Source organism: Schistocerca nitens, chromosome 3 (assembly GCF_023898315.1).
Source record: "Schistocerca nitens isolate TAMUIC-IGC-003100 chromosome 3, iqSchNite1.1, whole genome shotgun sequence".
NCBI classification, from domain to species: domain Eukaryota; kingdom Metazoa; phylum Arthropoda; class Insecta; order Orthoptera; family Acrididae; genus Schistocerca; species Schistocerca nitens.
The window spans coordinates 374699316-374724987 of record NC_064616.1 but is presented as its reverse complement, the minus strand read 5'-3'; positions in this window follow the sequence as shown (position 1 = coordinate 374724987).

Genomic DNA, 25672 nt, shown 5'->3' with positions numbered 1-25672 from the left:
TTATTCCGGTTGCCAACAATGCCCTCTACCCAATCTAACTCACAGGAAGTATCTACTTCAATTTTGCGACAAGTATTAACTACTTCTGACAGCAACAAACACGCCACCGCCAACCGTGTTTAGCCAATCCTTTCGAAACACCGTTACGTTCTCAAACATTTCGGCTGAACTTATATCCGGCTTTAGCCAGCTTTCAGTGCCTGTAACGATTTGAGCATCAGTGGTTTCTATTTGAACTTGAATCTCTGGTACTTTCCCAGCATAGATACTACAATTTACAACTGTTACACCAATGGTTCCTGTATCTACGTTCTTCCTGTACCCTTTGTGACTGAAGCTCTTCTTGTGTTTTCCCGAGACCCTGTAACCTAAAAAAGCGCCCACTCCACGCCACACGGCCCCTGCTACCGGTGTAGCCGCCTCCTGCGTATAGTGGACACCTGACCTATTCGGCGGAACCTAAAACCTAACCACACTTTGGCGCAAGTCGAGCAATCAGCAGTCCACACGGTCGCAGAACCGTCTAAGCCTCTGATTCAGACCCTTCACTCGGCTCTGTACCAGAGGTCCGCAATCGGTCTTGTCGACTATGCTGCAAATGATCAGCTCTGCTTTCATCTTGCAAGTGTGACTGGCAGCCTTTACCACTTCTGTTAGCTGCTCGAAACCAGAGAGAATCTCTTCTGATCCAAAGTGACACACATCATTGGCACCGACGTGAGGAACCACCTGCAGTTGGCTGGACCCTGTACTCTTCATGGCATCCGGGAAGAGCCTTTCCATATCTGGGATGACTCCACTCGGTATGCACACGGAGTGCACGTTGGTTTCCTTACCCTTCTTGTCAGCCGTCCCTGAGGGGCCCCATAACGCGCCTACCGTTGGAGTTCCCAAGTACCAATAATCCCACCCTCCGCAATTGCCCAGATCTTGCAGGCTGAGTGGTTTTCTCTGAAACAGGACAGGCGACAGCATCTGGCTCAGTGACAGTGTCAGCCACAGACACCACCTGGAACCTGCTGAATTCCCGCCTGAGAATTCTTTCGATGCCTGCTTCGCCCTGGGGCGACCTCCCACTCAACCACAGTTGAAGGCAGCCTCAGTGCGAGTAGTTAACTGGGTTGGCCACCGGTGAGCACCGATCGGAGGACTCTGGCGTGCTGGACGTCCGTTGGATCCCCATGGCCGGGCTACAACAGTGGTGCCCATCCATTGCAGACTCAAGCTGTGTAACCGAAGCCATCACAGCCTGAAGCTGGGAGGGAATTATTACCAACTCGGCTCGCATCCGCACACAACAATAGCAGTCCCTATACATACCAAAGACCGTGGAAAACTAAATTATGCAGATAAACGGACTATCGGTACGTGCTGCGCAACTCTACTCTAGACCCTGACGGAAACGCATGAACTGTGTCTAGTAATACGCAGATATTCGAAAACCTAAATACTGCAGCACTGAGGTGAAACTAAATAACTCGCCAATGATTATGAACTTGTAATATGTCACAAAATCGGTTTACTTTGCGACGCAAACGAAAACACGACAACTGTGGCTATTACATATTAAATTTACACGCGGAAACCCAAGAAACTAAACTATTAAAGCACACAAATGATACAATAAAATTCGCTCCTGATTAGGATCTCGTAAATGATACAAAATCTGTTACTTCCCTGTTCTGCGTCTGTCTCGGTCGGCTACTGCTGCCTGACTGTTGTCAGTAAATCGCAGTTTTCCATTAGGTTCCCCACAGTATTATCTGTGTGTTCGTTCCAGTTTAAGTTAGTCGTAATTTTAATTCCTAAGTATCTAGGGGAATCCACTAGATTTGTGTGATTTATCGTGGAACCGAAACTTATCAGATGCCTTTTTACCATACTTATGTGGATGCCTTCACACTTTCCATTATTTAGAGTCAATTGCCGCTTTTTGCACCGTACATATATCATATCTGAATAGTTTTGCAATTAGTTTTTATCATCTGACGATTTTACGATGTAGAAAATGAGAGCACCATCTGCAAACATTCTAAGAGGGTTGCTCGGATTGTCTTTTAAATCTTTTATATAGATTAGAAACATCTGCTGTCTCTTGGGAACGATGGATATATCTTCTGTTTTATCTAGATAAGTTTGCACCACCTACTGTTAAGTGTGACCTGGAAATCACAAATCCAGTAGCACAGCTGAGACGATAGGCACACAATTTGATCACAAGTTGCATGTGAGGAGCGGTGTCAAAAGCATTCTGGAAATCCAGAATATGGAATCAATTTCAGATCACCTGTCGGTATCACTCATCATTTGGCGAAAATAAAGAGCTATTTGTGTTTCAGAAGAACGATATTATCTGATTTTGTGCTGATTGTTTGCCAATAAATCTTTTCCTACGACGTAATTCATGATAACCGAACACAGCACGTATACGTACGTATATCTATGTGTGTGTTCCGTAGTCCTGATGCTAATTGACGTCAGTGATATGGGACTGTACTTTATCGGATTACTTCTGTTTCCTTTCTTATGCTTAACTGTAACTCGGGCACTTCCCAGTCTTAAGATACGGATCTTTCGTCGAGTGAGCGTTTGTATATGGTTCGTAAGTATAGAGCTACTACATAAGCATACACTAAAAGGAACCTAGTAGTTATAGAGTCTGTATCGGAGGGCTAGACATTATTAATTGACTTACTTCGTTTCACTGAGGATATTTACCTCTATGTTTATTCCGTTGGCAGCTGTTCTTGATTCTAATTCTGGAATATTTACTTTATCTTTATTTGGCGATAGAATTTCTGAGAACCGTTTTCAGTAACCCTGCTTTAGTGGTAATGTTATCAGTAATTGGTATTGCTGTCGTACAGTGAAGCTATTGATTGTGTCTAGCCGCTGATGTGCTTTACATACGACCAGAATCTCTCTGGAATTCCTGCCATATTTCGAGACAGAGTCACTTTGTGGAAACTATCAAAAGCATCTCGCATTAAAGTTAGCACTAACTTTCAAGACTCAATAAATCATAGCAAATCTTGGCGATTCTCCGCTGTTTTTGAATTTGGCATTATTTTTCTGTTGCCTCCTCAACAACATTCTGACCTATTTCACGTACCATGGGGGTGAGTACCATCTGTTAGTAATTTATACGGTATATATCTCTTAACTGCTGTCGATACTGTATCACAAAATTTAAGCCACATACGGTCTAAGCATACGTAGTCAGTTGGAAAGGGGTGAAGACCATATCTTAGGAAGGCATCGTGCTAATTTTTCTCTCTTTTTTATATAGACGTATTTTGTGTTACTTTTTGGTGGATTTGCATGTTACAATAGTCTTGCTATAACGACCTTGGGCCCCCAATTTGCTGAAGATTATTTGTTGCTAAGAGATAAAGCATGTATTCGCAAACATTTACACTTCAATTGGACTCCTGAACTAACTGTTGAAAACAATTTTCGGGGAAAGCTTATAGTACGATATTGGACGATGTTTTATGCCTTCCACCGGCTTCAAACATGTATTATCCACAACATATCGCGGGTATAGAGAAGCAACCTTCAACTGTAATTGTATTACGGTGGTACCTTTTGAAATGATAATTAAGTTTTCTTTGAACTGTTCAGCTACTGTATCTTTTGAGTTGAGAGATCGGTAAAACGAACCAGTTATTAATTTATTCCCGTTATCAAGCGTAACCTCTACCCATAATTACTCACAGGAACTATCTGTTTCAGTTTCAATGCAAGGTAAACTACTTGTAACAGAAAACCATATTTTTTCTGTCTTTCTGAACACAGTTAGGTCCTTTGTAAAAATTTCGGTTGAACTAATCTCCGGCTTTAGCCAGCTTTCAGTTACCATTAAAGACTTCAACTTTGGCGCTTTCTTTTAGCGTTTGGATCTTTCGTTCTTTCCCAAGCAACCACGCAAACTTTCAACTACACTGCCGATTGATACTACGTCTACCTTCGCCCTGTGATGGCCCTGCTCTCTTAAGGCTGACACACTTTCTGTAATTCCCCGAGACCCTCCAAACCGAAAAGCTACCCAGTCCACTCCACACAGCCCCCATCAACCGTATAACCAATTTATGAGTGTAATAAGCCCCAGACCTATTATGCGGAACCTGAAAAAACCCCATGTTGTGGTGCAAGTCGAGGAATCTGCAGCCTACACTGTCGCAGAACCGTCTGAGCCTCAGATTCGGACCCTCCACTCGGCACTCTAACAAAGCATCCTGATCGCTCCTCACGACTGTCCTACAGATGGTGAGCTCTGGCTTCATCGCGCAAGGAAGACTAGCAGTCTGTACCACTTCAGATAGCCACCCGAAACCAGAGAGAATCTCTTCTGGTCCAAAGCGACACACATCGTTAGAACCGACATGAGCCACAATTTGCAGATTGCTGCACCCTATGCCCTTCATGGCACCTGGAAATACCCGTTCAACATCCAGAACGACTCCGTGTGGATGCACACAGAGTGCACACTTGACACTGGGCGTCTGCTGCTCCTTAGGAGCCATATCCCCATATCCCAAAGGGCTGCATTGCGCGCCCAACACTGGAGCTCCCACTACCAATAATCCAACCCTATGGGACTGTCCGTATCCTAGTAGCAAGATGCTTCCTCTGAAATGGGGCAAGCTACTACACCTGCATCAGGATCTTTATCAGATAAAGACAGCTCCAGAAACCTGTTTGTCAGACAAACCAGTGAAGACATTCATTCATAGACCGGAATGTCTTTCGCTGCTCGCCATATCTCGGAACGACCTGCCATTCGACAACAGGTGAGGTGTGAATCTCAGTGCGGGCAGTTCCTGGGGCTGTGGCTGGGGCTGGGACCGATCGAGGTAAACTTGGGACATGTCTAACTCTATTGGGTCCGCACTTCCGGCCACCCACAGTCCTGCCATTGGCAACAGGCTCTAGCTGCGTGATAGAAGACGTCATGGGCTGGAGCTGTGAGCGAAGAGCCACCAACTCAGCTCACATCTTCAAACAAGAGTATCGTACTCATCACTCCGGTCACATAGAATACTATTTTTTAGAAAATGTGTGATAGTCAATGATTCATGAAACTACCCGAAAAGAAATTTAAAGTATTACGTTATGTTAATAATTTTTGCTTTAGGACCTTCTAATTACAACGGAATGAAACACGGTTTTGGTGTCAGATGTGTTTCGCCTTTATTCTTTACAAGGCATCTTCAGTGACCTGGAATACGTACGCATTTCAGTTTATACTATTCAGTTAACATTTGTGACGATGTGTATATAGGTTATAAACAGTTCTCGCAATTTGCTTTGCTATGATTTAGCAATAATTTAAAATTCTACTTACAGAATTTGTTGAATTTCTTCCACGTGTTGTGCTTTTATCCCATTTTTAGCGCTGTTCTTATAATTGCCATTTCGAACTTTGTTTTTCAGACTACACTACCATAGAACTGAAAACCTGGTTTCATTGTGTGTGTGTGTGTGTGTGTGTGTGTGTGTGTGTGTGTGTGTGTGTGAGTGAAAATCAGTTATTTAGCGGGGTGTAGGCACAATTCGTTCTTCTATCACCGAGAAAATCATCTGTTCTGTTCGTTGACAGTAGTGTGTACTTCGTTGCTAAATTGACGAGGTAGATAATACACAGCTCGTTTCACTTTATATGGACACCCTAAGTATTGAAGTAGTAACACAAATTTTACTGGTGATCATTGACACTGATTTAGGTAGAAACTTGACAGGTTACCAGCTTCTCATACAATTATTAAAAAAAACAAAAATTTTTCGATCAGTAATAAGTCATACGTAAAGCTATCTCAGCTTCCCCTCTTATTCCCGGCATTGTGGTACTTGGCTAAGCACGCAGTACAGTAGACTACTCCCACAGCTAATAGGGAAGTTAACATTGTAATGAACAGATCATCTTTTCTGTATCAGTCGTAGCGGATATCGTAGGTGATACTATCTCTAAATGATACTATCTGTAAGTGTTCAAAGCGGATTATTATTTAGATTATCATTCTCTAATACAGTGTAATTATGTCTGAAATTTCCTATGATCACTCAAATCTGAGTGAAAATTACAGAATGCATGTTCGTATGTAAATAATAAGAAGGTCTAAGGCAATATTTGTGGTATGAATGAATAAACTTTCCTCATGACGTCAGTTCTATGGCTTCTAAATTCATCCGTGAGCAAGTGTTGATGAGTGAACGTTAAATACCAAGAGTCTCATTTTCCACACAAGCGCTTCTAGAAACAGCTGCTTATCATGACTGAAAACGATGAATATTTGCACCAGAATGTATACCTATTAGTAACTTATATGATAAATGATAATAAATTTGTAATCAATATTGTGAAAGTGTGTACGATGTGCGCACGGCGAAAGGGACTGAAAATGTTCCACACTATCTATAGGTTTTATCTGCCTATGCTATCATTAGTGCCAGTGTCTTATCATATAATCGCACGATATTATCACTACTGATGTCACAAAGATTTCTTAACATCCCAAGAATTTTTCGAATTTTTCAGGATAATTTTGTTCTACCAATGATGTAAGATAACATACAAGACCTTTACCGTGGTCGTCTTAGGAACGGTCAATAAAGGAAGCTGTGATAGCATAATCACCGACATAAAGTAAAACATGCACTAGGCTAAACAAAGTAAGCGCTACCGTCCCCATCATCCCTAACTTCTAGAACTGTAAGCGATGTATGTACAGTGCCATCAAGTCGCACGACGCTACAAACAGAATTAAAACATCTTAATGGCTGGTTCAAATGGCTCTGAGCACTATGCGACTTAACTTCTGCGGTCATCAGTCCCCTAGAATTTAGAACTACTTAAACCTAACTAATCTAAGGACATCACACACATCCATGCCCGAGGCAGGATTCGAACCTGCGACTGAAGTGGTCCCTCGAATCCAGACTGTAGTGCCTAGAACCGCATGGCCACTCCGGCCGGCAAAACATCTTAATTTCTATCGTTTTCTTTCCTAGCTATTTTCGAACGGTATGGTATTTTTCTAGGTACATAAAATGATCCATACACACTATTTGTTTTTATTTTTACTTGTTGAGGATATTGGTACACAAATGGAATAAAAGCTGTCTCTAGCATCTCTCTTTCAGTTATTATCCCAAAACAGACAAAGGTAAATTTCTTTGTCATGTTCATGTACATACGATTGAGTGGATATTGTTTAAAAAGATTACTATTTTTCTATAGGTTTTCTGTGCATTGTCTTCACAATATGTAACAGTCTGCTTCAGCATTAACACTAAGCTTTCATGTAAATATATAGAGAGTGATTTATTTTCTTATTCACAGACACTATTTTTTTCATACTACTGTGTACAGTTTGCAGAATACTCAAATAATACTACAGAAAGCATCGCTGTCACCATCAAAAACCTCTGTTAAAAATAAGCATAATACTAGACTAATAAGATACACGAACACGTTATCTGCATAAAATATCGAAGGACTTCATTGAGTAATTAGGGGCACAAGAACAGATCAACTATTACTGCGGGTAATTTTATCAACACCGAAACTACTGAAGAGCCCTCCCTTTGAATGCTTCATGAGAGCCCATTGCAACACATTACCATAATGATCACGCTATAACATGATTTGATGAGAACAGAACAAATATTGTCTGACCCATGTCAAGAGTCAGTTACTCATGCGTGGCTGCACGCGCGTCCCTCTGTTTAAGTTGACACACCACTTGGGCTCTGAGGGCAAGTGATTTAGGTAGTTATCGTTTGCAGCAGTTAGGACAAACGACACTGCCATTATTTACTGCGAACTAGCTTCGGTCTGTCAACTAATACGACATGAACTTTTACTGTAAATGCGACTTTTTTCACAACTCTTGCAATCGTTTATTCTCGTCTATGAATGGTATACAGAACTTTTAGAGAGTTTTGCGTAATTCATTACAGGATGTTTTTAAAAGTTTCATACGAGTTCACAAGGCTACATCTTCTACTTGAATAAAAACAGAAACTACCGATAGTTATTAAGTTACGCATCAAAACTAAAGGTGCCAGCTGTGAGTTTCTGATAAATGCGGCAGCCGGCGTGGCCAGCATGCTGCAGCTAGCTTTCTGGTCCGCTGGCTCATTTGTTACCCTTTTACACCGAGTCGGGGTGGCTGTAACACAACAACAAGGGCGTTCTTTGCTCTCTACCTCAACAGATGCAGTTCCCTTACAACATTGCGGTGTAATTTTCGTCGAGAGTACGGCCCAACACCTCTTACTGCTCAAAGTACTTGACGACGGCAGCAGCAATCTAACGACATGGGTTGTTTCCGTAGGGCTACGTTTAATACACAGAGCGCATTCAGTTGTGTTTTGCACAGAGGTCTACTCGTCGTACCGACAGAGAATTATCTGTGCTACAAGCTATACGACTTGTTTGATTCTGGTAAAGCATAGAGTTTAGTGCCTTCATTGTGAGCATGGAGATGGAAGGTAACAACTCTCTTTAGCATTTAGTTTTAAGTGAAACGGCTACGTTCCATTTATTTGGGAAAGGTCATGGACCCTCCGTTGCTTACGTAAAGCGTGGCAGAACAAGAACGTGTGGTAAGTTGAAGCCGTATACCACACACGGGCACGACAAGGACTCACCACAGCTTCTTGTGTTTCGCTTCGTTTCTCGAGCAAAGATTTACGGCTCTTTAGTTCATTATTTAATGTTGTTGAAAAGTTATTGGAACCATGTATCTGAATATTCTATGGAACTTTCTTTTCCACTATGGTGGTAACATGTCGAAATTATCGCTTTTCGACAGGACGGAACCTGTAAGAACATTTATTAAAATAAACTGATTCAACAATCGATCGTCAGTATGAGGGGTACCGACCTTGCATTGCGCCAGTGGCCTGGAAGGCCACCTGACCTCACCGTATGTTATTCTTTTGAATGGGAGTTTGCAAAGTCATTATCTATGAAGGACCCGCTTCCAACAAATTTGGCTGAGCTGTGACGCCACATAGCAACAGCAGCGCATGGAGTATCTCCAAAAATTTACAAAATTCGCTCACTGACGACTTACATCGTCTTGTCTCCTGTTTTTCGTAAAGATGGAACAGTCTGGCGTAGCAACAGTACGTTCACTCTCTCAATTTAGACATTTTATCTTGGTAGCTAAAAGCAGCCCCACAATCCATTATATTCATTTCTTGATAATAATTATCTATGTAATAATGTTAATATGTTCTTCACACTAATATTACGAAACACAGAACCAAAAGAAACCATTACCTACAAGTAGCTGGCCCCTGTGGCAGAGCGGTTCTAGGTGCTTCAGTCCGCAACCGCACTGCTGCTACGGTCGCGGGTTCGAATCCTGCCTCGGGAGTGGATGTGTGTGATGTCCTTAGGTTAGTTAGGTGTAAGTAGTTCTACGTCTAGGGAACTGATGACCTCAGATGTTAAGTCCCACAGTGCTTAGAGCCATTTGAACCATTTGAAGCTCACCAGACAGCATGTTAGTCATCTCCTCATTACAGCACACTAGCTGCTCTGGAGAGGTGCAGATGACGCAAAAGTGGCTCCAGGTGGTCATGGACCTTCCGTTGCTTACGTAAAGCGTGGCAGCCAAGTAACATGCATGTTCCCGTAAGTTGTGTGGAATCAGAGCGGTATAATGGTTCGACTTGTGGATGTGGCTGAATGGCAGAAAGAAGCTGCAGGGTTTGGACAATCCCATGGCCAAGGCGTGAACGAAGTTGCTGAATTTGTTCGTGTGTCAACACGGATCGCAAAACGTGTGAAGAAGAAATGATTTATCACGCTGGCCATCGAAACACGGTGTGAGAACGGTGGCCGTAAGGATATCCTAACCGACGAAGACAAGAGACTAATGTTACATCTTGTCAGTAACAGTCTATTTCAAAACGGATAGGAAATGATGTGTATAGTGGGTAAATGAATGTGAGGAGGGTTTTCACCCTGCATACACCCGTTTCATGACGTTCCGGCTGATTATGAACCCATTCTTTCCCCACTTGCTGGTGCAAACCATCAGCCTTGTAGCCTCTACCACTGACGATTGCGTGTGAGCCGCTCTGCAACAGGTCTTGTCTACCGTTTCTGTTAATGTGACATGGTACGAGTCTGAGAGAAATGAACAATGCTCAAAAATATCGGTCCAACCACTGTTTTGTAGATGACTTATTTTGTGGATGAATTAAGTTTCAATAAGGATCCTTCAATGAATCCGAATTTACCATCTGCTTTTCCCTAAATTTCCCTTCTGTGTGATCATTCCACTTCACGTCGCTCCAGATGGTTACTCCCAGGTATCTTACGACTGTTACTGTTTCCAGTGGCCTCTCGTCAGTAGTATAATATTACAGCAATCAATTTCTTGGCCTACGTTAAACTTAATTACATTCAGCTCAATTCCCAACCTCTCTATCCATCATCGATTCTCTTAAGGTCTTCCTGCAACAACCAAATCTACTTACGAATCGTTACCTGAAGGGCAGATCGTCCACCAGACGAAGCAATCGTTACAAAACTTGTGCAGTTTGGAGTTTTGCGTCATAGCTCCGTATTATGGATTGTGTAGCACATACAGTATAAAAGAAAGCATACACAGAATGCCGTTCCTTTACAAGAATCGAAGTAAATTATGCCCAATTCAGTATTCATGGAGGTTTTCCACCATGCACTGGCTTCGTGAGCTTTTATAGGCAAAAATAACTGAACTTTATGAAACATTGTGACCACTTGTTGACATATTGACTGTTGCTTTCTGTCTCGGGATCTTCGGTCGAAATTTGTTCCTTGTTTTTGCTTCTGACGTTCCACCAGCATTAATAGCTGGCTTTGTCAAGGCTTCACCCTCCATTGCTGATGAGGGACTGGAATCCAGCCCGTGGCTTATGATTGTGTGTGTTTGTCGCGCAAATGTCTGAGAGGAAAATGGTTCAAATGGCTCTGAGCACTATGGGACTTAACTGCTGTGGTCATCAGTCCCAGATAACTTGGAACTACTTAAACCTAACTAACCTAAGGACAACACACACATCCATGCCCGAGGGAGGAGTCGAACCTGCGACCGTAGCGCTAGCGCGGTTCCAGACTGTAGCGCCTCGAACCGCTCGGCCACTCCGGCCGGCGTCCGAGGTGATTTCTTTGCCATTTCCACTAAGGTTGTCTACTCGTTACCTGCTACGGTCGTTCGCTGCAGCACGGAACTCCAAGATCGATTTAGCTTGTGACTTCCATATTTCTTATTAAAGCTGTTATGCTTGTGAAATTCTAAGGTTTCCCTGAAGAAATGGGTGTGGTAGCTGTTCTCCACAGCAAGAACTTCCGTGTCGACGAATTTTATTGTGTATTTGGTCTTACTAAGCGCTTACTCTGCGACGACCGATCTCTCCACCTGCCCCATTCGTCGATCCAGTCTATTTTAAGTGATCTTGGTGTTGATGGATCGTCCGCTCACGCAGACAGAGGCTTTACCACATGTGCCTGTCATATTCCCAATGTTGCAAGTTCTCCCCTTCTGTCCATTGTGATCTTAGCCTTTGACCTTTCTTGATTGGTTTGGAAATCGTCGCCGGCGGCAGTGGCCGAGCAGTTCTGGGCGCTACAGTCTGAAACCGCGCGACCGCTGCGGTCGCAGCTTCGAATCCTACCTCGGGCATGGATGTGTGTGATGTCCTTAGATTAGTTAGGTTTAGGTAGTTGTAAGTTCTAGGGGACTGATGACCTCAGAAGTTAAGTCCCATAGTGCAAAGAGCCATTTGAACCATTTGTAAATCGTCTTTATGCCGTGTTTGCGCAGTATATGGCCGATTCTGTCCGTAATCCTGGGGATGTGTGGCAGAAATACTGCACCACACATTTCTTCTTCTGACGTGTCACTTCGCGAAGTATTAGATTTCGTGACACTTTTTAGGCAACTGATGGAGTACCCACTGTTCTTCAGAACATTTTCCAGATGATGCATCTCATCTCTGTGATGCCACATCCCACATATTCCTCTTGCGTATGTTATCGAAGTATTAATCATTAACCTCTTCTAGTTTGCATTATGGTGTAACACTTTATGGAGATCTGTGTGTTTTGGATTTTGATACACTCTACTTCCCAAGTTCTCAGCATTCCTCATGATCAGCACATCTATAATTGGTAGTAGTTGGTCTACCTCTATAGCAAATTTCATGTTGGAGTGAGAATGTTCAGGTGTCTCTGGGGTCACCGAACTATTCCTCTTCCTAGCTCCAAACAATGAAGGTATCGTCGACGTACCCTTACCACATTGTGGTTTACAAGGTGCCAAGTGCAGAGCCTGTTTTTGAAATGTCTCATGCAGAAAGTGGCCATAACTGGAAAAAGTGGACTACCCATAGTGACGCCTTCCAACTGTTCGTATAGATCGCCATTCCACATAAGGTAGATCGTGGTCAGACATGCATGAAAGAGGTTGGTGATGTATTGTGGGGTAATGGAACCCATATTAGGGCTCCACCAGATCACTGAGTAGCACTGTGGTAAACAACACAAAGCTGACGAGTACGTCATCGCTTAAGTTTCAGTTCCTTCAGCATCTGAATGAAATGACTCGAGTCCATTATGTATTTGTCAGTATGTACAGGTGAAGCAGAAAGGCCAAAGTTTGGCAGTTTGCACATCGGTGAGCCAGCAGGGCTTGCAATTAGTATTAATGGTGTATCATCTATGTGGATTTTTAATAATCAACACAGCCTATGTGACACGATTTCTGTGCTGTGCAGGTTTCTCTGAGCATCCACCGAAAGAGAAGACGCACTGATTAACCAGTTTAAATTCTGTGTGATTTGCTGCGTCGGATCTCCACTTACTTTTCAGTAAATTGTCAGATGTGGCTGTCGACAAGGGACTTGAGATTACGAGCAGCAATGTCGGGTGAAGCTGACATTTCCAGCACTCGTGCTGGAGAAACCTCAGAAGAAAAATCGTCAAGCAAACGCATGCTGTAGGGCCATGGACACAGGCTAAGAGGAAATATGTCAACAATATTTTACCACCAAAACATATGAGAATCACAGATTTGATAGACAAATTGTAAGTGTCAGCAGAGGTACGTCGACACAAAAGCAGTGTTTGTAGGCGTTCAATACATGTAGACAGTCTTCTACACCTTCCACCTGTAGTTTCATCCCCCTGCAGAGTAATATCGTTAAGAAATTTACGCCCGCACTACACACTTTAACTCAACAACATTTGCGAACAAGTCCTTAGTGTGATAATCAAGTAGGTCAGGCAATTGGTGTCCCAGGAACGGTTAATTCACGAGGAACTCATGTATCCGTATCATCTTCATTTTGAGCAGGGCCTTACATCTGCCGCTCACGCGCGAAAGGAAAACTTTTACCAATAGTTCATTGCACAAACTACCAATCTGGTATTTGACTCTTCAGTTTTTGTTACAAACGAGGCTCAGGTTGGAAGAAATGGAACAATACATATCCACATCTAACACACATTGGCCGATCACAATCCTCATTTGAGACTACAGGCTAGACATCAGTGCCAGTTTAAGAGTAATGTGTGGAACGAAATTGTAGGCTAATGCCAGACAGGGTCACACGTTCTCACCGCACATGTTAATAGTGCTTTCTACAGGACTTTATACAGCACATCCTCCAAGACCTACTAGAAGATATGCCTCTACAAATAACACGAAATATGTGGTTAATTCATGACAGACCTCCAGAACGTTTCAATAACAGTGTTGGAGATGCACTTGCTGGTATCTATCAAGAGATGAGGATTGGTAGCGGAAGACCATTTCGATAGCTTGCGCATTCCTCCGACCTGAATCACTTGGATTATTTTCTCTGGAGCATCGTAAACACGTTTTATATGCAGCAAACCACCCAGACACAGAAATTCTTCTTCGACGTTTCATGGAAACCAGCGAAAGTACTTAAAATGTTCAGGGAGTTTCTGAAAGGGTACAATAGCCGATGATTCGATGAGTGCATGCATTGTTAGAAGCAAGAGGATTGTATTTCTAGCATTTATTAACAGTTTAAGTGTTGATGAGCTCGAATCACGCTAATTGTGAACTTTCATACGTATCTCAAAACAAGGACTCTTGGAGATATATTCATGTGCAATTATTTCCTTGTTCTGCACTAAGGAACCAAAAAATCGTTCAAATGGCTCTGAGCACTATGGGACTTAACATTTGAGGTCATCAGTCCCCTAGAACCTAGAACTACTTAAACCTAAGTAACCTAAGACATCACACACATCCATGCCCGAGGCAGGATTCGAACCTGCGACCGTAGCGGTCGCGCGGTTCCAGACTGAAGCGCCTAGAACCGCTCGGCCACACCGGCCGGCACAAAGGAACCTGCACCTTTGCAACACCGTGTATACTCTAAAGATCAGAGATTTAGGATACTGCTAGCCAAGTGATCATGACCCTACTGCCAGTCGTATCTCCTAAATTTGGAAGGCTCTTTTGTGCTGTCCCTAGTTCCACACATTTAAAAAGGTGTTTCGTTTATGTGTAGGCAAAAATATTCATAGTTAATAACTTTTTATAACATTTCATTGTCTTTTAGTGATTACTTCGATAAATATCAATCCGAAATGTCCCCCTTAACGTTTTTTTTTTTTTGGGAGGGGGGGGGGGAATTACATACGAAACACATACAGATTGCTTTTCGTAATACACAAGTATGATTAGAGATTTGATCGTGAATGAAAAAAATGCATTTTATGTTTGTACCAAAGACTAAATTGCCCATATCATTTTGTCAAAGAAACTTGCCCTGGTTTTGCTAAAACTGATATCAAAGCCATCCACAAATTATAGTGACCCTCCACGCTAGGGTATCAACAGTTGGTTGGAATTACCTCACTTTTTACTTTGGTTGTTATACACAGTAGCGTAGGCTTGATGTACTGATCGCTTGTGAGTAGCATCGCGCTTTAAGACACCAACTCTCATACTTTAATAAATATGCACCACTAAACATTCTCCCTAAGTATATGTTTTGGTGTGTAGAGGTACACTATACAGAAAAAAACACGTGTTTTTTTAGAGAATGAATTTTAACTCTGCAGCAGAGGGTCCGCTGACACAAAATTTCCTGGCAGTTTAAAACTGTGGCCAGACTGGTACCTGTACCCTTGACAGTTGCCTTTCTAGGGCAATGGCTCTATTAACTGAATTACGCGAGCCCAACTAAAAACCTATCCTCATGGCTTTTTGCAACTGAACTCGGGCTCGTTCACTACGTATTTTTACGTGGCTCATCTGCAAAGGGGGTTGGTAGCAAACGGTTGCATTTGCGCGCTTACTGTTGAGTCATATATTAGCTAGCTTTTGAACAGCAGTGAAATGAACTATACACGTTCAGACAAACTTATTTATTTAAAGGAAACACTTAAACTTTCTGGCCATTCATTTTTTAGTTCACAAATAAATCCGATCTGTACAAATAATAATCGGTGCAATTCGTACACTGTTTGTGCCGCACCCACACACTTTCACTTTGTTCCTTCGCATACACTGGCGTCCATGCTTACACTCGCGGTACTTTGCCGCTCCCAACTAGCCACCACAACGGACAACGACAAAAGACCCCGTTTTCCCGCTCATATCCACAGTCCTGAGTCGGGTCACATGACACCACACTAGTCAAAATAATCCCTAAACATGGCCACAATTCGTTTACAGCATTTTATAATATTTAAATACTTAAATCTAAATACATTATATAATTTTACACATTTATCACCACACTTTCATAATTCGTTGCAATTAATAGAAAACCAAAACACTATGCAACGGAAATACAACGCCCATCAAAACACAAAACAAGTATTTTCCGATCTATTTTGCCCAGCATGTCTCTGTTACTGTGCTTTAAATTTAAATTATGAACTACTTGAAAGAGCTCCATATTATCCACTGTTACCTTACATATTCTTCCGCCAGTAACTCCACTCTAACATTCAAAACTTCTCAGATGTTCGCTGTGCTACTTGCTGGACTAGCACTCCTCGAAGAAGGGATTTTGTTGGGACAGGGCTTACGGACAGCCTGGGGTATTGTTTCCAGAATAAGGGTTCACTCTGCAGGGCAATGTAAAGTGATATCAAAGTAACTGGCAGATTAAAAATGTCTGCGAGACTGGGACCTGAACACTGAACATGGGACATTCACATTTCACGGGTAAGTTCTCTACCAGGGGTCGCGCCTTTTGTAACGTCATAAATTGCATTGACTCCAGTGTCATTATTGCCTTTGAATAAAATCATCATTTCTGCCAGTATTTTTTCCAGTTACCTTCTGTACTAAACTGTAGCAAATTTTCTATGTATGTTCCAAGTTTCATCTAGCTACGTTACATGGCGGTGACATATCATGGGAAAGTTAGCTTCGTCCGTAAGTTTTGCACACCGGTGTATGAATTAAAGATATTTGAAACTAATGTTAACCCATCATTTACAGAATATTACGGTGAGTAAAATAGTACTTATTTTTAAAGTTATGTGTATAACATGTGAACGGTTAGACAGTTCTGCTTCGGTTTTACACGATTTTTAACCTTCAAATCTAATAAAGTTCTTCACCGTGAAACATATCTCACAGTACAAGAAAATGTTTTTACTTGTTTTCTTGTTTTAGGTAAGGATACTTCCCAGTAAATTTGATAAGAAGTTGTCGCCAGTGGTTGCAGAATACACGAAAAAAGCAGTTCAATTTTTCAACACCTCTGATGACAAAAGTATTTCAGTTAATGCAGCCCGTGATGTGTATAATGTGAAACAGTCAACATTCTCAAACTAGTTCATTAAATTAACAATATGGATGTGATAACTGAAAGTAGTGCAGCAATTGTCATGTATAGCGATGTCTGGTTGAATACATAGATACAATTTTGAAAATAATGACTGGTTTGTCTAAATAGAATTAGATGTCAATGATGAGAAAAAATTTCCCAATAAACAGGATAATGAGAAAATAACTGATGTGGAGTACATACGTTGTTCTGTTCGAAAACGTACTGAACACTAAGTGCGAAAGTCAGAGGCAACAGGTGTTGATTTCTTTTTCAATAACATAAAAAATGTGTGCAGTCGCTACAGACCCACTTATTCCCACCGAATTGTAAAATTAGATGAAGCAGTGCTCTCAACAGTTGAGACTCCTCCACGATTTCTTACTGTGAAGGACGCAAAACACATTACAAGGTGCACATGAGCAAAAAGAGGAAAGTGTGTAACTGCATGTGTCAGTTCAGTAGGAACCGTCTCACCGCCAAAGATAATCATTATGATATTCTCACGTGTTTTCTTCAAGGAAATAATGGTATATATTGATGCTCCTGGGAAAGTAGTTGCAAGAAGTCCACCAAAGTGGTCAAGCGATAAAACTTTACCAAAGTAAAAACAGCGTTTTATCAATTTTGTCAAGTGTACGAGAGCAGAACGCGTTCTATCGAATCTTGAGATACAAGAGACACACCTGGTCAACAGTTATCTGAAACTGGTATTACAATGCTCACTTTCCCACCCCACATTTCAAAAAATAAACAGCAGCTGGACCTTTGAAAAATTCTATAGTCATGGTGTGGATGCATGCGTAACGAATCATCTCCAAACAGATTTTGATCTGGAGTGTGTGGCTAACGTTATGACTACTGTATCTCCAATGAACACTGTCAGCGGTTTTAGAAAGACAGGAGTATTTCCACTACATCGTGTTAATGTTACTGCTCTTATGTTACTGATCGAGAAACCAATCTGTCTGCTGCGAGTTAAAGCTCCCCGGCTTTACAATAAAAGGAAAAGACCATCTCAGTTGAAAATAAAAGTGGGAACTCCACTAAGTTAGTTAACTGTAGCTTCACTAATACGGAAAACAGCAGCTCCAGTTAATGTGAACATGCTGGTTCAAATGGTTGCAATGTCTCTGAGCACTATGGGACTTAACATCTGAGGCCATCAGTCCCCTAGAACTTAGAACTACTTAAACCTAACTAACCTAAGGACATCACACACATCCATGCCCGAGGCAGGATTCGAACCTGCGACCGTAGCGGTCCCGCGGTTCCAGACTGTAGCGCCTAGAACCGCTCGGTCACTCCGGCAGGTGAACATACTGGGAATTCAGAAATTCGTAGGAGGGTTGAAAAGGAGGGGAATATCGCAAGTCCTCAGGATACTATATTTTACCCTAAATAAATGGCTAGGAAAACTAATAACAGTGGAATAAAAGGCAGTAGAATAACAACTTCTTCTGAAAATGAATCGATGAAGGAGAAGAGAAAGTGATATAAAAGAAATAAATAAAATAACTGTTGCTAGAAACATTGATTTGATTAACAATCCAAGTAAATATAAGAAAGCAGTCAAAAAAGCAAAGGGTGCTGTCTTCGTCCTGCTCTGAAGACGAAATTGTATCACTGGTCTCTACTGATGATGAAAATACTGGTGGTGAGAAGGGTGTTTTTTGTAATCAGTCGTACTGTGATAATAAAAGACAGCGGGGGATTCGTTGCTGATTTTTTCTAAGATGTTGACACAGACTTTGTGCTGGCATTAGCAAGAAAGAATGAAAGGAATATGTATGTGATATTTACAAATGAACTGAGTCTTTTATGTTTTACTTGTCTTAAAAATGGAAATTTGTGTTGGTTTCCAGTAGTGTCTATTTCAAGATGTTTTTAACTTAGAATTGGGTTTTGGTAATATTTCTATTTTGAATTTTATTTCACTTAGTTACCGCTGGTGTGCAGTAGAGTAATAATGTAATAGATGAACTATTAAATACAGTATTGACAACATTTCCTCGATTGTAACACCTTAAAATTTCAATAGAATATTTGATCCAATGTACATGACCACCTTGCGTCTTTCAACATTTTTTTGACATTTTGGAAAACGTTTCTTTTTCCGAGTAATTTTTTTTAATTTTCGAGAAAGGCTGCAGCACTCAGAAAGTGAATGCTATCATTTAATCCCTTACTGTCTGAATTAATTTCTTCATTTCAGGAAAAAAACTAAAAATTTGGTCGCTCTAGAAGCACTCAAAACGTTGAGGAGACGACAGCACACGTCAGAAGCGTTGGTAGCTTAGTGTACAATTTCCACCTGTCCGCACCGGCACTGGAAAGCAGTTACCTTTCAGCTTGCTAGAATCGAAATGGCATGATACGAATTCGCGGCATCTGGAGTTAAGTGGTTAAAATGCAATTAGAAAATATATTAAACTTCTATTGCACAGCGGGTTAGATGCATCAATCTAAAACATATTCTTAAGTACAGCACTCTCCAATACAAGAGTTACTAGGTAGCTGGAAAATATGGGCTTGACAATAAGTATCCTAGCGTTCGGAAACAAATTTCAGTTTTCAATATCAGATACAATGTTCAAACATAAGAAGAGGAACTATAACTGAAAAAGGCCAGAATACGAGAAAATGCCAACTTGATTCAGTCACTGTAAGACCGAGGTTTCAAAATCAGCTATCGGATTTTATGACGACACAGATGCTGGTATAGGCTGATATGGCTATTTAGAAATGATAAAGTCTCAGCTCAGAATCGTTAGGGTTAATCAGCGTACGATGATGTGAGATACCAAGTATCTGAGGAATAATCATGTGTGTTCGAGCTTCTGTGAGGTTATAGATATTACAATAATTTTGTAATAATATTGTAATATTTCAGTTGAGAAAGAATGGGTATATCTAATAAGGACAATTACAGAATTGGGACAGATAAGTACAGGTCTGAGAAAGTTAGCTGCGCCGGAATTGTGGATAGCACAAGAAGTTCTTAAATTGTTTAAAGAAGGAAATATAAGGAAGTTCTTGAATAGAATGTAAAAAATTCAACGTAAGTCAATTAAAAAGGAAATCAAAGGCAAGGGCAAGGAAGCTAAAGATAACTGTCTGCGAGAAAAAATTGTGAAGAAATCGAGAATGGAACTGTAGATGGAAGGATAGATTCAGCATAAAGAAAATGAGAAATAACATCCATGGATTTTAAAAGCAAGAGCGCCAACGAAACAGCGCAACAGGAATACTATTGCTAAATGCACAGAAGGAAGGGCACAGAACAAAAGAATAGAGTGAAGGCATCTACAAGGAGAAGTAACTGTCCGCCAGCGTAATCGAAGAATGAACTGGTGTCGCTTTGGAGGACATAGGAGATCCTATAATAGAGTCAGGATTTAACAGAGCACTGAAAGGCTAACGATCAAACAGGGCAGCAGAGGTGGAGGACATTTAGTCGAAATTTCCGTGATCAACTTACTTCGCAGTACCTCAAAGACGTGCGACATATTATCGGACTTTCTGAAGAGTAGCATCCACAAAATCCTGAGGATAGAAAGTATGGAAACTATCATACAGTCAAATCGATAGGTCATGCATCCAAGTTGCTGACCTGACTAATATACATAAGCAAAGGAAATTAAATTTAGAATCTGTTAGCAGAGAGGCACTCATAATAAAAAAAAAAGACACTTTCCCATGACGTCTCAACCTAGAGAAAGCGTTCAACCACGTAAAATGGTACAAATATTTTGAAATCCTCTGGAAAATATTTATATGAAGTAAAAGTTGACAGATTAGGAAGGAAAGCTAAGAAAGAAAGATGAACGGAGTACTTTTCAGATAAAAAATACGCGAGGCAAGGACATTGTGTTTACCCTCTACTGTCCAACCTGTACACCGAAGAAATAATGAAGTTAATTAGCTAAGGTTTAACACCGGAATGAAAATTCAGGAAGAAAGTGTACCAACAATGATATTGGTATCCTATGAAAATGTGATGAAAAATTACCGGATTTACTGAATGTAATAAACAATCTACTGAGCGCAAAATATGAACTGAGAGGAAAACCAAAGGAATATAAATGTATTGAGGAGCAGCGGAAATGAAATTATCAACGATGTTAATCTCGAAGCTAAGATCTACGTAGTATACGATGTGAAGGAGTGTGTTATGTTGATAGCAAACAACGCAAGGCGGACGAAGAAGGATGTCCAAAGATGCAGACATCACGGGAAGACAAAATTTGTCGTCAAATGTAGTTTAATAGTATCAAACATAGACCTCAATGTGAGAAACGAAAATCTTCGAATGCACGCCAGGATCACAGCACATTATGGAAGTGAATCACAGTCAGTGAGAAAATAGTGGAAGATGTATATGAAAGCATTTGAGATGTATGTTAGAACGGTACTGAACATTAAGTGGCATGATGAAATGAAGATATTCACAGAATCGGCGACGAAAAGTAGTAAAACCTGGCTAGAAGAAGGAACTAAGTGATAGGGTGTGTGTTAAAACAACAGCGAATATCTTGCATGGTCCTGTCGGAGGTTCGAGTCTTCCCTCGAGCGTGTGTGCGTGCGTGTGCGGGTGCGTGCGCGTGCGCGTGCGGGTGCGGGTGCGTGCGTGTGCGGGTGCGGGTGCGGGTGTGTGCGTGTGCGTGTTGTTCTTAGCGTAAGTTCGTTTAAGTTAGATTAACTAGTGCGTAAGCTTAGGGACCGATGACCTCAGCAATTTGGTCCCATAAGACCTTACCACAAATTCCCAAATTGCTTACATGGTACTAGAGAAAGCCGAAGAGCAAACGTTAAGGATGTAGAATCGAAGTACTACTTTGTAATGAAGACATCGGCACAAGAGAAGAAAATTTGAGTCTCCTCTAATGTCAAGAGATGATACACAGCAGAATACAATTTCTTATGCAATATTCATGCTGTACCACAAGCCATATTCAAAAAAAATGTTTTTATGATTTCAGAGGTTTGCAACTCTACTACTAAATTTAAATCCTCAGTCTGTTACCGGATTAACAAAGCCACCCTCCGCCACACACCGTCAGGTGGCTTGCGCAGTATGGATGTAGATGTAGATATGTTATGCTCTCTGTTACTCAGACTGAAAAGAAATTGTTTCACTGTATTCGTATCTCAAATTGACACTGCGATTCGGAAACATACATTTTCTCGTCGTGTAAGCAGTGTAATACATCAATCTATCTGATGCTGTTATATGTCTGCACGAGGCCCTTTCCAATAAAAATGGAGGTAGGGGGTCGCTACAATGCTGTGCCCTGGGGCTTGCGCTCCCACTGGCTTATCTCTGGCTCTCATGCTTTGGTGAGCTGGTCACCAATGTCACGGTTGATTATGTAGATCCTCGTCTGTGATAATCTAATCAACCGTGATAATAGCTGGTGGCTCATGAAAGCATAAATAAAACCGCTAAAAGCGCTGAGTTGAGTTTCAAGTGTGTGTCATTCGACTGTTGTAAACCAAATAACAATTGCTAATTTTTTGATGAAATGGCAACAAAGGGAAGAATTCGTATTTTTTAATTGCATGCTATCCATTCAGTTTCTTAGCAGCACACGTATGTTATATTTAGAGGAAAAAAAGACGACATTCACAAGACGGTAAACTGTGCACAGTATGTAAACGGTAATAAATGACAGCAACTTTCAAATGTTTTTCTTCGTGCAGCCTAGCTCGTACCTAAAGTCATGACATTCTAAAGGACAGGATTCATTTCTGATAGACATGGTGAATTTTTAGACACGATACGCTAGCTCAGTTTAGCATGGATGAATTTAGTATTTCACAAATAAATAAATAAATAAATAAATAGAAAAAATAAAAAAAAAGTTAGCTTTCGTGTTCAGAGGCAAAATCCCACTGATATCTTGTATCTCTTTACTTCAACTCATTTACGTCTCGCGGCATGATAACCTATTTCATAGAAAAAGAAGTAGTTCTCAGCGTTTTTACGAATTAGCCGTCGGTTTGCAACGTAAAACCAGGAAACATAGTAAACAAATCTATATCTAGTTTCTCTTTTCATTCAAATGGAAGAAAATTGTATTAATACAAAAATTTTAGTTACATTCTGAAAGTGCGTCTGTCAGTTACGTTCGAGTGATGAATGTCGTTTTCAGTGATAGAGTACAAATGATCTTAAGATGAGGTAACAATCAAATTTAAGAGATGTTCTTATGCTTAATCGGTGGAAGCACACCGGACACCTATGAGGCAACACACGGATAACGTGTGATAGTACCTGTAATCTTGATAGTAACTGGTTCAATTCAGCGAATAAGATAGTCGAAAACCTCCTTCATGTATGTCACATCCGGATCAAGCCACTCAGTGATGATCAAATACCGTGGAGCTACCAAATTGTGAGGATTTTTATTGCTGTTTCGGCCGCTGTCCCAAATAATCAGGTGGTTTAGTGTTCGTCAAAACAGAAATGTGTACGTGCAGTCATGAAAGTTGATATGGTCCACAGAGTACTCATCACGTAGATGTGCAACGTGATGAATACTTGGAGAATATTGAAATAAACATTGTGGTTCATGTTCACGGTAACCTGAATCAGTGGGCCAAACTGCTGGTACGAAAAACTGCTCCAAAATATCACAGGACTATCTCGTATCTAAGCTTCACTCTCAAATGGTTCAAATGGCTCTGAGCACTATGGGACATAACATCTGTGGTCATTAGTCCCCTAGAATTTAGAACTACTTAAACCTAACTAACCTAAGGACATCACACACATCCATGCCCGACGCAGGATTCGAACCTGAGACCGTAGCGGTCGGGCGGCTCCGGACTGATAAGATTCACTCTCCTTACATTACGGGCTAAATGACTCATTGGGCCGTCAGTGCTTTTATTGCTTTACATCATTTGAAACATGGTAAAAATTGCGCATCGTCGGTCCACACTATACACCTCTAGTCGGCTATTGTCTTGTACACTCCTGGAAATTGAAATAAGAACACCGTGAATTCATTGTCCCAGGAAGGGGAAACTCTATTGACACATTCCTGGGGTCAGATACATCACATGATCACACTGACAGAACCACAGGCACATAGACACAGGCAACAGAGCATGCACAATGTCGGCACTAGTACAGTGTATATCCACCTTTCGCAGCAATGCAGGCTGCTATTCTCCCATGGAGACGATCGTAGAGATGCTGGATGTAGTCCTGTGGAACGGCTTGCCATGCCATTTCCACCTGGCGCCTCAGTTGGACCAGCGTTCGTGCTGGACGTGCAGACCACGTGAGACGACGCTTCATCCAGTCCCAAACATGCTCAATGGGGGACAGATCCGGAGATCTTGCTGGCCAGGGTAGTTGACTTACACCTTCTAGAGCACGTTGGGTGGCACGGGATACATGCGGACGTGCATTGTCCTGTTGGAACAGCAAGTTCCCTTGCCGGTCTAGGAATGGTAGAACGATGGGTTCGATGACGGTTTGGATGTACCGTGCACTATTCAGTGTCCCCTCGACGATCACCAGTGGTGTACGGCCAGTGTAGGAGATCGCTCCCCACACCATGATGCCGAGTGTTGGCCCTGTGTGCCTCGGTCGTATGCAGTCCTGATTGTGGCGCTCACCTGCACGGCGCCAAACACGCATACGACCATCATTGGCACCAAGGCAGAAGCGACTCTCATCGCTGAAGACGACACGTCTCCATTCGTCCCTCCATTCACGCCTGTCGCGACACCACTGGAGGCGGGCTGCACGATGTTGGGGCGTGAGCGGAAGACGGCCTAACGGTGTGCGGGACCGTAGCCCAGCTTCATGGAGACGGTTGCGAATGGTCCTCGCCGATACCCCAGGAGCAACAGTGTCCCTAATTTGCTGGGAAGTGGCGGTGCGGTCCCCTACGGCACTGCGTAGGATCCTATGGTCTTGGCGTGCATCCGTGCGTCGCTGCGGTCCGGTCCCAGGTCGACGGGCACGTGCACCTTCCGCCGACCACTGGCGACAACATCGATGTACTGTGGAGACCTCACGCCCCACGTGTTGAGCAATTCGGCGGTACGTCCACCCGGCCTCCCGCATGTCCACTATACGCCCTCGCTCAAAGTCCGTCAACTGCACATACGGTTCACGTCCACGCTGTCGCGGCATGCTACCAGTGTTAAAGACTGCGATGGAGCTCCGTATGCCACGGCAAACTGGCTGGGAAGTGGCGGTGCGGTCCCCTACGGCACTGCGTAGGATCCTATTGTCTTGGCGTGCATCCGTGCGTCGCTGCGGTCCGGTCCCAGGTCGACGGGCACGTGCACCTTCCGCCGACCACTGGCGACAACATCGATGTACTGTGGAGACCTCACGCCCCACGTGTTGAGCAATTCGGCGGTACGTCCACCCGGCCTCCCGCATGTCCACTATACGCCCTCGCTCAAAGTCCGTCAACTGCACATACGGTTCACGTCCACGCTGTCGCGGCATGCTACCAGTGTTAAAGACTGCGATGGAGCTCCGTATGCCACGGCAAACTGGCTGACACTGACGGCGGCGGTGCACAAATGCTGCGCAGCTAGCGCCATTCGACGGCCAACACCGCGGTTCCTGGTGTGTCCGCTGTGCCGTGCGTGTGATCTTTGCTTGTACAGCCCTCTCGCAGTGTCCGGAGCAAGTATGGTGGGTCTGACACACCGGTGTCAATGTGTTTTTTTTTTCCATTTCCAGGAGTGTATATTGCGACAGCTAGTATGATCCATCTATCTCCACACGTAACCTGATCTCCTGTGATTTATTCGACACTGACAAATCACTATGACGTTCTTTTTAATGGCGTGTTGGTCCACCTTT